Source organism: Neophocaena asiaeorientalis, unplaced genomic scaffold, assembly GCF_003031525.2.
Source record: "Neophocaena asiaeorientalis asiaeorientalis breed wild unplaced genomic scaffold, Neophocaena_asiaeorientalis_V1.1 scaffold796, whole genome shotgun sequence".
Classification (NCBI taxonomy): domain Eukaryota; kingdom Metazoa; phylum Chordata; class Mammalia; order Artiodactyla; family Phocoenidae; genus Neophocaena; species Neophocaena asiaeorientalis.
The window spans coordinates 84993-101088 of NW_020171803.1; the positions used below are offsets into that span (position 1 = coordinate 84993).

The 16096-nt window shown below is 42.8% G+C and overlaps 1 non-coding gene across 1 annotated transcript; it reads right to left on the minus strand.

Annotated features, from left to right (window-relative positions):
* Nucleotides 1-3671: 3671 nt before the first annotated feature.
* LOC112398047 (U6 spliceosomal RNA) lies at nucleotides 3672-3777 on the minus strand. Its single transcript, XR_003002915.1, has one exon. It is a non-coding gene; the product is annotated as a U6 spliceosomal RNA (small nuclear RNA).
* Between the last annotated feature and the right edge of the window lie 12319 nt (nucleotides 3778-16096).

Consider the following 16096-nt stretch of genomic DNA (forward strand, 5'->3'; position numbering starts at 1 on the left):
TAGTTACCAAGAAGTTCCCTCACTTATAAGCTATACAGAGAAAAGCAGGACCTCCTCTCTTCCTCTCCTTCTTTCTCTCTCTGACACAAACACAAACACACACACACACACACACAGGCACACACTCTCAGAGTATTGTCTGAGACAGTGAGGTTTACTTTCATTGTTTTCAAGTTTACTATTTGTTTATAACTTTTTCCGATGCTCATTTCTAACCCTAAATCCATTCCAATATTAAAAAGGAAAAGTCCACCCATAGTATTATTCACTCTAGTGGGAATGTAAAATCTCTGACTTTCAGCCCATTAAGTTAAATAGGCTCCCAGGACAGGCAGGTTCTCCAGCCAACGAGTTCAGCTGTGGACATGTGAAGCCATGCGTGTCCTAGTTAGGCTTAGGTAAGAGACCGAGGGTGTGGACAGGCATCGCTGGAAATGGGAGATGAATCCCCAACAGGATCTGTGCTGCCAGGTGGAAACCTACACGCACACATGAGCCAGGCTGGGACCCTCTGGGATGGCGAGGTGGTGTGTGGGCAGGGCCCCTGACAGGCATCCTCAGTGTCTGGGGCTGAGACACAGATGGCCTGGCAGGAGAATGATGGGAAGCTGGGAGCAGGGCCTCTTGACGACTGTGCAGGGACACAGGGCAGGGGTGCTTCCAAAGTAGGTTTTGTTTCATGGAGCAGGGGATCCCATATAACTTATAGGAAGGTATTTCCAAAGATGGCAGTCTCTAAAAGGTCATCAAAATACCAGGAATGGAAGGGTCACGTACTTCCCAGAGTTCTTAGCGCAAGCATGGTTTCAAGGCTGTAACAGGAGGAATGAAAACACTGCAGCAGCAGCTCCAGGGAGGGAGGCCCGCCATCCCTCTCCTCATCCAGAGGCTCCTGTCTCTCCCCTCCAACCCACGCCGGAGGCCTCAGACTGGGGACACTCAGCTGCAGACATGGCAGGGGAGCGGAGCAGAGCGCTGGCCGGCCTGTGTGAGAGGGAGATGCGGGTCCCAGCCAGCACTCAGCGGTATTTGGTACCGCATCTGCCGGTCCTGAGCCGGGAGCTGACCCGTAGGGTGAGGCAGAGTCAGCGGGCAAGGTCGTGCCTCCCCAGCTGGCAGCCGTGTGTTTCTAAACTGACTGGGGGAGCTGTCCCCGAGCGGAACTGGGAGGCCAGCTGCCTCACTCCCCACAGCTCAATGGATTTTGTCCTCCACCCCCTCCTGCCAGGAAAGGGCCTGAAGTTTATATGACCACTCACCAGACTGTCTGCATTTTAATCCTTCTCTCCAGTGCGGAATCGACGGCTTTGTTATGATGCTGGGCATCAGTGTGCTCCAGGGGGGCAGAGCAGGATCCACACACCCGTGGCCACCACCGCGAACACCGGCGGCGCCTGATGAGAAATAAGTGTGGCCCTCCACCTGGGGCCCAAAGAATTCAAGAAGAACCTGCTGGGCTTCCCTGGTGGTGCAGTGGTTGAGAGTCCGCCTGCCGATGCAGGGGACACGGGTTCGTGCCCTGGTCTGGGAAGATCCCATGTGCCGCGGAGTGGCTGGGCGCATGAGCCATGGCCGCTGAGCCTGCGCGTCCAGAGCCTGTGCTCTGCAATGGGAGAGGCCACAGCAGTGAGAGGCCCGCGTACGGCAAAAAAAAAAAAAAGAACCTGCCAAACCAATCATACAGAGAGCAAGAAGTGTGTTTTCTTACCCTAGTGAGCAGCAGAGGATAAAGGAATGATGGGAAAGGAGGAAAAGTAACATTGAAACAGGCAGGAAGGGAATATGAATTTATGACCCAAATAATAATATTTCTGCTCTATGTATTCTGGAAAGTTATATCTTCCTACCATATAAAGGAATTGGGTGGTTCTCTTTACAGCAAAAAGACTCCATCAAATCAATAATACCTGATAAGTGTGTCATCTAAAAATACGGTCCCAGCGTCTGTAAAGGGTTCTCTTCCTCGTTTCAATCAGCGGCATCACCATCACCATCCCAGTCAGGCTCGTCCCTTCCTCTCAGCCCCCCCCACACCCCATCAACACCAGTTCCACCCATTTCCCCTCCGCCTCGGAGGCACCGCACCTCAGTGTCCCTCCCTTATCCCCACCTCTCTTCCCCACTCTCTGGCCCAGACGCCCTCAGAGGGGACGGGCCACACTCAGCTCCCCGGGCACCCCCAGGGCTGGCAAGGGGTGCAGGAGCCCCATGCCACGGCAGTCCAGTGGGCGGAAGTTCCCCAACAGCCCACCTCTGGGGGCACACACCCACCGGGGGAAGGGGGGAGACATGGAGTCTGAGCTGGCGTCAGATCCTGCCCCCTACCCACACGTCCCCTATGCGGCTCAGCCCTCCCTTGCCCCCACCCCCACCCCGCTCACATCCTCTGGACGCCAGCTGTGCAACCACAGCGGTCCAGACCTCAAGGCCCAGCGTCACAAAGAGCTGGCTCTGACACCCAGTGAGCACGTGACCTGGGGCACGTTCCTGAGCATCTAAGCTGTGAAATGAGACTAACGACAGCGCTGAATGGGGGGCGGCAGTGTGGGTAGCCAGCGCAACGAGCCTTGTTAACAGAGGGCCCGCAGCAGTCAGTGCCGGCAGGAGGCTTCTCCTCACCTTTTCCTCCCCGCGTCGCCGGCATCGTCAGGAAACCCAGCTCCCGTCAGCGTGGACACGGCCCAGTGTTGTCCTGAAGCCAAAACCCCAGCAAGTCCTAAGGAGACCCAGCACCTGTCGGCTGAGACGCTCACCCCGGGCGTGCCAGCCGTGGCCCTGACGGTGCGTGAGACACAAGGTCTCTCAGCTGCGCTCATAGCGGAGTCCGCGGGGAACGCGCATGCGCCGTGGGTCAGAGACGGCTCAGCGCCACCCTGTGGTCAGCGCGGGAAGTGCAGGCCGCGCCTTCCTCACGGGTCACCGGCGACAGCTCCCCCTGCTGGCGGAACCGCTGAACCCATTAACCTGTGGAAATTCAAACTGAGATGGAGACAGTATCCCATAACTTCTCCAAAAAGAGTTAATGAACAATTAACCATTTGGTGTGACATGCATGAAGACGCAAAGTTTACAACTTACACCAAATTCACCCAAAAATTATTCATAGGGACTTCCCTGGTGGCTCGGTGGTTAAGAATCCGCCTGCCAATGCAGGGAACACGGGTTCAAGCCCTAGTCCGGGAAGATCCCACATGCCGTAGAGCAACTAAGCCCATGCACCACAACTACTGAGCCTGCGCTCTAGAGCCCGTGAGCCACAACTACTGAGCCCGCGTGCCACAGCTACTGAAGCCCACACACCTAGAGCCCGTGAGCCACAACAAGAGAAGCCACTGCAATGAGAAGCCCGTGCACCACAAATAAAGAGTACGGCCCCACTCGCCACAACTAGAGAAAGCCCACCCACAGCAACAAAGACCCAATGCAGCCAAAAATAATAAATAAAAGTAAATAAATAAAAATAAATAAAAAATTAAAAAATTATTCATAGGCAAATTTTAAATGCAAAATGATTCAAAATTATAGGAGAAAGCATAGAAAGAAAAACACATGAGCTTGGGTTTGGTCATGTAGATCATGAGTGCTGAGTTTTCCTTTAATACAGTCGCACATCTTAATTTTTTAAAAGATTTTTTTATGTGGACCATTTTTAAAGTCTTTATTGAATTTGTTACAGTATTTCAAAGATATGGAATTTGCATGTCAGCCTTGCGTAGGGCCATGCTCACCTTCTCGGTATCGTTCCAGTTTTAGTATATGTGCTGCCGAAGCAAGCACCACGAGCACTGAGTTTTAACACACAACACAAAAAAGGGCAGTCCAGAAAGAAAAATAGGTAATATTGTGAACTTTATAAAATAAAGATTTCTACTCTGTGGAAGACCTTATTCAGGAAATCAAAAGACAAGTCACAAACTGGGAGAGAAATATTTGCAAACACATATCCATTAAAGGATTTGCCTCAAATATACAAAGACCTCTAACACCAGCAACCCCATTAAAATTAGGGAAAGAACTAAACAGACACCTGGCCAAAAAAGATATACAGATAGTACACACAAATATACTCAACATCATCTACCACCAGTAATTACAAATTAATACAGCAATGATATATCACTGTTCACCTATTAGAACTGTCACCTGAAAACTGGGGTCCCCTCTCGGTGGGTGCCAAAGCCGAAAGACAACTGAGCCAAAGATGGGGAGAATGAAGGATTTTTTACTTGCAGCAAGTGAGGAGAACACCAGGGATCTTTCCCAAAGCAGTGTCTCCCTGAAGAGGAAAAGTGTGGAAGTTTTAAACCAAGGATACATGCATATTCATGAAGGGGCATGGGCAGTCTACAGCGTCCAAGCTTCAGTTGCTTGAAGTCAGGAGGGTCAGCAAAGGTCAATGTGATCCATTAGGTTCCAGCTGACCTGGTGGTTGAGCACTTTGGGATAATCTTTACATCAAAAGAGAGCTGGGAGTCTTTACAACTGATATATTATCTTTGCTATTGTTATTTTGCTTGCCTGATTAATAGTCATTTGTTTCTACATTCTCTTGTTCCCTTAAGATATTAATTACTGAGCCCTGTTCAATGGCAAGCACTGTGGCCAGGCTAAGATCACAGAATGGTTTAGGCCAAAACTGGCTTCTCTTCTGTCAAGAAAGTCATGACTGGTTTTCTTTCTCTGGGGACACCCTACCCTATCTGCTTAAAAGATCCCCCCCTTGAGATATTTCACCCCTCAATCTTGAGGGGTATGATTTTTTTATATATTCTTACAATGTCAATTACTTAGCCATAAAGACAGATTGAACTGCTTATCCACACCAAATATTGGATGGCACTCAAAAACGTTAAGTAAAAGTGTCAGACATAAATGTGTACATTTTGATTTGCATTATTTTTATGAATTTCAAGAACTGGACAAACTGATGTATGTTTATACAAATCAAGACAGAGCTTGCATATGGTGGAGTAAAAAGGTAGGCTCCTCCCTAGTTTATGAAATGCTTTACCCACAGCCCTTAGTTCACTCTTTGACCAAGGTGTGAAAATACCTGAAGCAGTTAGTCTGCAGCCTCCAGTGGTTTTGCTGTAAATGATAGCTGTGTAATAGTCCCTTCAGAGTAGAAATGCAGTTTGGACAGAGAATTAGAAAAACATGAGTACTCGGGTGAAGATGGAAAGGGGGGAGCAGTAGGGTTCACCTCAGTCCCTCGTATTTTGTTTTAGGTACATATTGTGTCTTTAATTTTACATTAGACTTTTGTAATGAGTCGTTTAATGAAGCTATTTTGGAATCATGAAGGCTTTTGTAAGCTTCTGCATACCAATTGAAGTAGGCATCCTTTCTGTCTCTACGCTTTGGGATTCCCTTTTTCTCAAGTGCGCTTCTTAAATGAACGGTCACATTTCCCATAATTGTCATTGTAATTCTAGGTTGTTTTTAGTAAAATCTCGCCATTTTGTTAGATATTTGGAACTTTCGAGAGTATAGCTGTTAAACATAAGGTAACCAGGTATGCTGGGAAATGGCACACTCAACTCTTCAGACGTAAGGGATTCCACTTCTTTCAGCCAGGCTTTTGGGTTTCTTGGAGCCAAACCAATCAGCTTCCAGTATATCCAAGATCTCCATAAGCAACTAGCCTTTACTTAATATCCACCCAAGGCCTCCTACTTGACCCAGGCTAGCTCATATTGGACCCAATTTGATCCTGGACCCAGTCCATCTCCATCCGTAACCACCAATAATTCCCATGGAACTGTGGGCTGAGGGTAAGGCTTGACCAGCAGACCTCAGAGAAAGGGGCTGCAGGCTGATTCCACATGAATGGAACACTGCAGATGTCACCACGGTTCCTAAGGTGGAATTCAGGGAAGGATTCCAGACAAATGGGGAAATGCAGACAAAACGGTTACCAGCGCTCAGTATGGAATCCAGGGACTGTGCCCAGGGCTGGGGTTTTCCCCTGGGAACTGTGGTCTAAAGCCAATTAGATCGGGAGCTCAAACACAAATACAGCAGAACTCAACCAAGAACTTGCCAAGGGCTCTCGAAATGGCAAGAAAGACAGTGAACTCCAAACGAGGCTTGTGGGGCATGATGACGCCTGTGTTACTCCCTGCCTCTGAATGTGGTCAGAAAACCACTTTGGAGATCGTCACTGCCACGAATCTGTTAGAAAGCAAAATCCAACCGAGTACATTTGAAGATGTATTTGGCTTTGTTAGGTGATACATGAACTGGCCAGCATCCCATCTAGAATCTAAAAGGGTGCTCCCAGCGGTTGTACAAAATGAAAAAAATTTATGTAAACAACGGTGAGACAAGGAAGCGATTAGCAAAAGAAAAGAAAAGATTATTTTTAAGGGCAGGATAACTTCTTCAGGCGGAAGGGCAGGGCAGGTGTTTCATCATGCAGATTGTTTCTTCCTCCTCTAAGGGCTGGAGAGGACCTACCTGGCAGCTCGCCTCACTGGTGCTGACCAGAATATTCCAGACTAGTTGATTAACTATACATTTCTGATGAGGGTTGAAAATGCACTTAGGTTTGGCATTAGGGCTTTAGTGCTAATGATACAATGTAAGGCCTGTGATTTGTTGGTGTTTTTATCACTATCTACTTGCAAGCTGTATGAAGCACAATTATCTTTCAGTGATTGGAATCTCATAACCCTTGGGTAATGCAAATAGTGTAGCATTTTTACAAGTGTAAACTTGTAAAAAACAAAGTCTCATGCCAGTTACTTGCAAGCTGTGTTCAGCACAGCACTGTTTCAATGACGAGAAATGATACTCATTTATGATATGTGTACTGGAATGTTAAGAAAATTTAAATTACTTGTGTTAAGAAAACTTCTTAGGAGCCAGTTACAATCTACGTTAGGCAGTGTTCTCTCAGTGAAGTGTTTAGTAAGCCTTCTTTAAAGAAGTTTGTTACAAGCAAATTGCAAGCTGGGTACAGCAAAGTATGCTTTCAGTGAATGGAAGTGATACTATTCTGTAATGTATGTTGTGAAGCGTTTAACAAGACTTGTAAGGAAATGTTTCTTACAAACTCCTGGCAAATGGCATTGAACACAGAATTCTTCCAGTGCAGGGAGGTGATACCTCTTCTGTCATGCATGGAGTGATGTGCTTCACGAGACTTATAATAAGGTGTTTCTTCAAGGCCTCTTTCAAAGTGCATTTACAAGAGGGTTCTGTGAGTGGAAATGATAACCATCCTGTAAGGTAGGTCATGAAAACCCATTCTGTGAGCATGTACTGATGTGTTTAATAAGGTATTAAAGACATTTCTTATAAGCTACTTGCAAGCTGTGTTCAGCCCAGCATTCTTTCTGTGCAATGAATGGACACTCGTGGAATGCATTTATTTTAGTGTATAAGCAAACCTGCAATAAAGATTTTTCTGACAGGTACTTATAAATTGTGTTTAGCACAGCATTGTTTCAGTGAATGGAAATGACACTCATCTATGATACATGTACTGGACATGTGATTCACTGAATTTGTGTTAAGGAAACTTCTCACAGGCCAGTTACAGCCTGGATTCAGCAGAGTGTTCTCTCAGTGAATGGATGAGATATGCTTTCTGTTGTTCATGCAGTCCAGTGCTTAATAAAACTTCACTAGAGAAGTTTCTTATAAGCAAGTTACAAAATGCATACAGCAAAGGGTGCTTTAAGTCAATGGGAAGGATACTATTCAGCGTCCATATAGTAAAGTATTTAACAAGACGTGTAATAAAATGTTTCTTACCAACTCCTTGTGAATGGCATTGACTACAGAGTTCTTGCAGAGCACGAGAATGATACGTCTTCCGACGTGCATGTAGTGATGGGCCTACCAAGAATTCTAATAAGATGTTTCTTTTAAGTCTATCTTCAAGGTGCACTCACAACTGTGTCCTTTCAACGAGCGGCAATGATATCCACCCTGTATGGGAGGAGTGAATACCCATTCTGTGAGCATACGTTTAACAAGGCATGGAAGACATTCCTCATACTTGCCAGCTGCATTCGGCTCACTGTTTTTTCTCCAAAAGGAATTGATACCCACTTTGTAGTGCATTTAATGTATTGTATAAGCAGACCTGTGATAAAGATTTTCTCACAAGTGTTTTCAGATTGTGGTCAGCACAACCTTGTTTCAGTGAATGAAAATGATACTATTTATGTGATATGTGCACTGAAATGTTCACAAAACTTGTGTTAAGGAAACTTACATTTTTTTAACTAATTAATTTATTTTTGGCTGTGCTGAGTCTGTTGCTATGTGCGGGCTTTCTCTAATAGCAGTGCGCGGGCTCTAGGAGCGTGGGCTTCGGTAGTTGTTGCATGTGGGCTCAGTAGTTGTGGCTCTCGGTCTCTAGAGTGCAGGCTCAGTAGTTGTGGTGCACAGGCTTAGTTGCTCCATGGCATGTGGAATCTTCCTGGCCCAGGGATCGAACCTGTGTCCCCTGCATTGGCAGGCGGATCCTTAACCACTGTGCGAACAGGGAAGCCCCAAGGAACTGTCTTAAAGGTCAGTTTCATGTTCTCTCAGTGAAGGGAAGAGATACACCCTCTGCTGTTAATGGACTCAAGTATTTAATAAGACTTCAGTAAGAAGCTTCTTACAAGTAAATTGCAAGCTGTGTACATCAGAGGGTGCTTTCAGTCCACAAAAGTAATACTTACTCTGTGATACATGGAGTGAGTGAACTGTTTACCAAGACTCGTAATTATGTGTTTCTCAAAGTCTACTTAGAAGGCAGGGACCCAGTGAAACCAGGTGAGGGATGATGGTGCCATAATTAAGGTAGTGACAGCAGACATGACACAGAGTTGAAGGAATCAAGATAGTAGGACGTGTGGGGTTAGGATCCGGCTGTTAGAATCATGTAAAGTGTCGTGGAGAGGAAGGAAATTGAGACAGAGAGTATAGGTGAATCGGGTATTTTGTACATGGGGGACAGGAGGAAGGCTAATTAAATCTGTGAGTGGTCTGTTGAACACGTTACTAGAGATTTCAATTGAGTTACACACAGAGGCGGAAAGCAAGAAGAGAGAGATGGTCTGCACATTAAGACTTGGCAGTTGGTTGCAATGTTCGCAGTCAGCTCCCTCAATCTGCAGGATTCAAAATATCTTATAAATTGATAGTAGTGACATTGGGAGAAGTTCCTGCTTATTTTTTTAACAGAAAAATGACTGTTGGGGGAATTTAATTATTTAGCACGAAATTATGACCTAAATCAGGCAAAACCAATTGGAGATTTGATCAGATTCAAATCCTGAGAAGAATAGAGACAGAAATAAGGATTACATCTTCAGATAGATTTTCTTTGTACACATGTCTTCCTACTTTCTGATTAATCCAGCTGTGGTCTCTTCCATACAGTGTCCAATGATGCAGCCTGGATTAAAATGTAATTCAAACACTGTGAATAAGCACCAGCGTCTTTCTTTTTTTTACTTATGAACTTGGCTTCACGAAGAAGATTTTCATTTTTTTTTTGGCAGAGACTGTGAAATGAACTAATCATTTTTTAAAATTCTGTTTTTATAATGCTTGATTTTATGACATCTTAAGAAGTGTGCTGGTTGAGGAGGGACTGCCCCTTCTGAGGCTAGCCGCTTCTTAACAGAGCTCAGAAGCACTTACTTCATGCACAAACCAGCAAATTCAGAGTCTACAGCTCTAATAACCACCTTATCTAACTCTCACACATCAAGCCAATACTTCCCCTGCCATACTTCATCTCAGGGCCAGGCTCCAGGCAACTAGGGACCACCCCAGAGGCCAAAAGCACTGGCATTGTTCAGACTAGGCAATCCTAAATCATTTACTCTGCCCTGCCTTACCTTTCCTTGGAAACCCAACAAAGTCTCTGGCTCAGGCTCCCCCCTTGCTCCTGACTCCTGCCCCTTGTTAAAACCTGGTGCTTCCCCTGTGGCCCTGTGGGGCATGTGGTGAACCCCTCTCTTGGACCTGTGAGAAGAGTAAACTCCTTCCTTCTAAGCCTGTTCTCACCTTTTGCGTTGGCCACACTGACTTTACCCCCACCACATCCAACATTTACATTCCTAGAACATGAAGAAAGAGTTATCGTGGGGAACATGGATTGTGGCAGATGTAAATAATTAATAATTGAGATGGGAAGTGAAAATGGACCAGAAGAACATCACAGTGGGATGTGTGTCTGTCATAGGGAAATGAGTAATTAAACTATTAAGGTAATTTTTCTCCATCATTTCTCTATAGTCCTATAGATTATTATTTTGCCATTTTACCAAGGTTTGAGGGACACATTTTTGTGAGTAAGACAGTTGAATATGAAAGACCATTTTCATGAATTTTGGCTGCCTGAAACATTATCAAAGTAAGAATTATCTGAGGCAAGTTGATGCATAATTAATAAGAGGATAAAAAAATGAAAGATTTTACATGTCAAAGTTTGTGTTAATTCACAGATGTAAGAGTTGGAGCTAAATTACAGCCTATCATTTAAAAACGATTCCAGAATACAGGGATGCTAGTTAATAACAAGTTTCTGAACTCATTTATTCATTACACATTTACTCAACCAATCAATATTACGTGTCTATTATGTGTCAATCACTCTATCTATGGGCTGAGGGTATAGTAGTAAACAAGAGACCAAATATTTTATCCCTAAAGAGCTTACATTACTGTGGGGTGGGAGAGGTGAAAACCTAGTTACAGGTAAGTACTCTAAGAGGTGTATGATAAAGTTTTCACTGAAGAATAAGTGACTCGTATTCTGGGCTCAAAATTAAATTTTAGACTTCCATTTTTGGCAATATGCTGGAGTGGATTATCTCAAAAGTTTTTAGTGACAGTATTATAGAACACCAGAATAAAATATTTTATATCCTCCACCATCTAAAGGCACAGTTCAGTTTACAAGAAAATAGTGACATTCCCAGGTGCTAAAAGGTGAACAGGGAATTGAAATGCAAAAGAAATGAAATCCATGCAGTAGAGGGTGTGGAAAGTGGCTCTTTGTAATCCAGTAGTTTAGGCATTTACATCAGGTAGATAGGGATGGAACCTTGCTTCTTTTGAAATTGGATGATAGAATTAAGATCCAGAAATAAAACTGAGAGCACAAAAAGCTCTCTTCTCAGATGAAAGCTGTAGTACAACAAAACAAAACAAACACAGAAACAAAACAAACAACAAGAAAACCCTGCCAACTCATACACACAAACATAAAATGAAATTGTCTATCTTGACTTAGACTCTGAGTTGGGATAATCATCATCCATATTGATCAGTTTACACATTGGAGTTTTAGATTGAATTTTTACCATCCATGAGATTAGGAGCCCTCAGTGAAGGTACTAATAAGAAAATTTTTCTGTTCATGGCAATACCACTAGGGATTCCTAATCACAACCAAATCCAAACGTCTCTGGATGGACAAGGCCTCTATCCAGGTCATAAACTATTCCTACAGAGTAAGCTCGGCTGAGTATGAGTTCAAAGTCAAAATGCCAAAAAATAACACCTGGGAACAATCCGCCATAAATGAGATTCAGTATCAAAAAAAAAAAAACCCAATATTAGAATCTACTACTTCCAAACTTGAGATAATAGAAGAGTTACACACTAAATTAAATGTTTGTTATTACTAAGAACATGAAAGACTTAAGCACATAAAAATATAGAGGCTCTAAAAGGTGAAAAACCAGCTTTGAAAGAGAACCAACTCAAAACTTCTATAAATAAAACTTTTTATTCATTCAAAATAAACAGAACTCTCAATGAATAAGCTTAACATGCAAATTATACACACTGAGGAAAAATAATTAGCAACTATAGATCTGAAAAATATCTTTAATGCCACATAGAGAAAATAAAGAGAAGGAAAATAAGAAACAGTGAAGGTAGAATGAGGATTGCACTATGCCTCGAGAAGGTATTTCAGAAAAAAAGAAATAGAGAATAGGGAAGAAATAAAATTAAAACAGACTATAACAGAGAGTTTTTAAAAATTGATAAATGTATCCTCAGTTTGAAAAGTCATGAGTCCTGACCAAGATAAAAATAAATGCATACCTTGATATGTTTTATAGAAATCACAAAACTCAACAAAACAATATTTTACAAGCAGAAAGAAAAGAGAGATTACTTAGAAATTAATGACTATGAGAATTATAGCTGACTTTCTCATCTGAAAGAGTCAAAACTATAAGACAGTGAGAAAATATCTCCTAAGTGGTAAGTTAAAATAACTGTTCTATAGAATCATATGTTTAACTGTACCATGATGGAAGAAGGGTGAAATAAAGTTGTTTACAGACACAGATTGAGAGGGGAAAAAGCCCCTTATTGAAAGTAGGTATATTGCTAAATGATATACCTTACAAAATAAGAAAATGACCTTGAAAAGTAAGGGTGAAATACCAAAAGGAATGGTCAGTGCAGAAACCGATGTGCATACTGGTCGATCTAAACAAGACTTGACAACATAAAATAACGGTGATGCTGCTGATGGCCATGACAACAACGACCATGGTGATGGTGGTAAGTCATCCCGGAAGGGCAACGATAAGAAAGAAGCACCGCAATCCTGGATGGCAAAGGCCAGACAGGAATAATAACAGTTAAAATTGTTAAAGTGCTGTTCAAGAATTGATAAAAGATATTGTTTAACTATAGACATGGTTTAGCCTAGAAATACAAAAATCCAACAAAAATGTTAAGGCTGGAGAAAGATTGAAAGAAAAATAAATGATATACCTTGTCAACACTTAAATATCAGATTAAGTAAACTTGAAGACAAAAAAGGAAAAAAAACCAACACACTGTCATCAATGCAGTGGTTAAGAATCCACCTGCCAGTGCAGAGGACACGGGTGCGATCCATGGTCTGTGAAGATCCCACATGCCACAGAACTAAGTCCATGTGACACAACTACTGAGCCTGCACTCTAGAGCCTGCACCTAGAATCTGTGCTCTGCAACGAGAAGTCACCGCAATGAGAAGTCCACGCACCACAACTGAAAAGTAGCCCCCAATGGCCGCAACTACAGAAAGCCCGCGCACAGCAACAAAGACCCAATGCAGTCAAAAATAAAAAATAAATTAATTAAAAAAAAAAACAGAACAACAAACGGATAGGTTTGCTCTGGTGAACACATAGGACCCTGAACTCAAGATGTAGGAAATGTACATTGTTTTAAAGTAATAACTAAAACATTTACAAACTTGACCATATATTAGTTAATAAAGCTAATCTAAGCAAATATTAAAGCAAATATCATATACACTATATTCTTTGATCAGAAATTAAATTAGAACTCAGTATAAATTAAGAACACCAAATAGCTTGCAAATTTTAAAACATACTTCATAAGCCCACCAAAAATACCACATTGGATAACATATATTTAAAATTCTATGTTTCCAAATAAAATTATGTTGAAATATTTATAATTTTTGGTTTATTAAAAAAAAATCTGAGGGCTGAATCCATAACACCATTGAGGGAAAATGTTATAGCCTTAAAAGACTTATATTAGAAGAAAGGTTACAACTTAGAAACTTAATCATTCAAATCATAAAGTGTGTCAAACAGCACACCTAGAAATGTACTCGGAAAGAAGTGCAAAAAATAAGAGCAGAAATTAATGAAAATACGAATGAGATGTAGGAGCCGCATTATCAAAAACTGTTTCTATACAAAAAGAGAAATAAAATATTTAAAATGCTCTGTAAATAATTAAAGAGAGAAAAGAGTCTATGATAAAATTATTGTGTGTGTGTGTGTATAAATATAATCAGTGGACGTTCTCCAAAGAAAGACATACTAGGATACATGCATACACACACACAGACACATAAGTTTGTATGTATATATGTGTGTAAATATATAAATTGCATATACATAAAGCTACTTATTTCAGGAATTTGTTCATGAAGTAGCGGCCAATCCAAAATTTGCAGGGCAGGCAATACGATCAATATGTCTTAGGAAAATGCAAATTAAAGCCATAACGAGATACCAGTATTAACCCATTAAGATATGTAAAATAAATAAGACCGACAACAAAAAAATAGCAGTGAGGTAAAGCAAAATAATCTCTTATACATTGTGGTGGTAATATAAAATGGTTTAATCACTAGGGCTTGGCAAGTATTTTTATAAAGTTAAACACCTACTCTTGGTGCCAGAAATTCGACACCTAGGTACTTAAGAGAAATGAAAACATATATTAAATAAAAAGACTTAAACAAAAATGTTCATAGCAATTATATTCATAATAATTCCAAAGTAAAGACAATCCGGATGTCCATCAACAGGAAAATGGATAAACAAATTATGGTAGGTTTACAGAATGGAGTAACTTCTGATACGTTAATGAATCACAAAATGTTATAATGAGTAAAAAACTCACTTATAAAATATGCATACTGTATGATTCTGTTTATATGAAGTGCTCAAATAGGCAAAATTAATGTTTCAATTAGGCATCCCTTTTGTATCAGTTTTGGTTCATTCTTGAGACAGAAGTCACACAGTAATTTAAAGAGGGAAGCTTTATTTTCTACTTTTTAAAAATATTTGTTTTATTTTTTAAATGATTTTATTTATTTATTTTTGGCTGTGTTGGGTCTTCACTGCTGCCCACGGGCTTTCTCTAGTTTCGGTGAGCGGGGACTACTCTTTGTTGCGTTGCACGGGCTTCTCATTGTGGTGGCTTCTCTTGCTGTGAAGCCTGCGCTCTAGGCACGTGGGCTTCAGTAGTTGTGGCACACGGGCTCAGTAGCTGTGGCTCACGGGCTCTAGAGTGCAGGCTCAGTAGTTGTGGCACACGGGCTTAGCTGCTCCACGGCATGTGGGATCTTCCCGGACCAGGGATCGACCCTGTGCCCCCCTGCATTGGCAGGCAGATTCTTAACCACTGGGCCACCACGGGAGTCCCGAGGGAAGCTTTAATATAAAGAATCATTTTTAGGGATAAAAGTAAACCCTAAGCAGCACAAACACCTCTAAAGACAACAGATAGCAAAGTATAGGGAGCAGTCCCTACTCTAGGGTTGAAGCCTAGCATCCTAGAAATAAACACACGTGGAGAGGGTTCACTCCTGCACGGCTGAGACCCACGCCTTGAGGGAAACACTGCAGCTCCCGCCCATGGCGGGTGAAGATCAGTGAGATGCCTCAGGTCAGGGCTGGCAAGCAGGGATCCGCTCTCTCGTGCTCAGTGTAACTCAGTGGGAAGCCACCCAGACGAGTTCCTGGGAGACTTGCAGCGGTGCCAGCTGAACTCGGGGGGAGCTGACCTCTGGCATGATGGCAAAACTCGCTGGGAAGCCACCCATGAGGATGGTGTTAACAAGTCACTCTAGTCATCCACTCTCTGTGACACCTGTAACACCTGGGGAGCCATCTGGGGACGTCATGAAATTCACTGGAAGCTGCCCAGAAAATTACCCCTAAAACTCTCTACAAACGAGCACGACTGGGTGTCCAGCATGTCCACCATCACCGTACACTACGGGAGCAAGCTGGAGAAAGCATGCCAGGGCCAGGGTGGGAAGACCCTCCTCCTTCAGGGTCCCTCCGGCTCCCGTAACTGATAAAGCTTCACACTGGGCAAGCTAGCAACAGAGAAAAGCATGCAAAATCCAGCTCTGGTATTGCACCTCAGGGCAAGAAAGGGTGGGTTTGGAGCAGAGATGCAACAAATTCATACCTGACACTTTCCATCCCTGTGGAACTCGGCTTACTATGAATCGCCTATGCATGTGGTTCTGGTTCACGGAATCAGTACTGGTCTCTGGCTCCGGTGGATCTGAGACTCAGTGATAACATGAGCTGAACATCTTGGAGAGAGGAAGTCCATGTTTTTGACCCCTCATAACCACCATGCCTGCCACCATGGGCACTTTGTTCAAAGCTTTCTTGAAGGATGAAAGGTGAATGAGGCTGACTGACATCCACAAAGAACATCATTTTTTCCCACCTGATTACTAAGAATCTCCTTATCCTTGGATGCCCTTTGGTGCACATTTCTATGGGACACAAGGTCATCACAGTCTGTCCCATTCTGAGAGGTTCATCCACATAACTATTCC